The sequence below is a fragment of the Chaetura pelagica genome, unplaced genomic scaffold (assembly GCF_000747805.2).
Source record: "Chaetura pelagica isolate M959 unplaced genomic scaffold, ChaPel_1.0 scaffold425, whole genome shotgun sequence".
Lineage (NCBI taxonomy): Eukaryota > Metazoa > Chordata > Aves > Apodiformes > Apodidae > Chaetura > Chaetura pelagica.
Window position 1 is genome coordinate 101,052 of NW_009953205.1, and position 418 is coordinate 101,469.

The window sequence follows — 418 nt, forward strand, 5'->3', positions numbered from 1 at the left end:
TATAGTCAACTCTATACTGCCATTAACAATTTCTGTGCTGTTTCTGAGAGAATACTGCAATTTGTTTGATAGCAGTGTTGAGAACCTTGTTGTAATAGCAAGTTTCTAATGAATTTCATCTTGTGCTCATGCACAGTTAAAGACAAGGACAGGAAGATTACAGTGAAAACAGAGGGAGAGAAGAGATACATAAACAGTGGCTCAGATTAGGTTGTGGTCATCTGCTAGTCCACTGATGAGGTATAAAGAGAACCTACCCAGTTAGGAGGAGCTGACAGCTATGCTCCTTTTCTTTCTTAGTGAACACCTGCATTTGCAGTCTCCCCACCCCCCTGGTGCTCTCTTATATCTCTTAACAGATCATTGTTAATTGATTAATCCATGTAATCTCAGCAGAACAGTGTTCTGTCTACTTTCC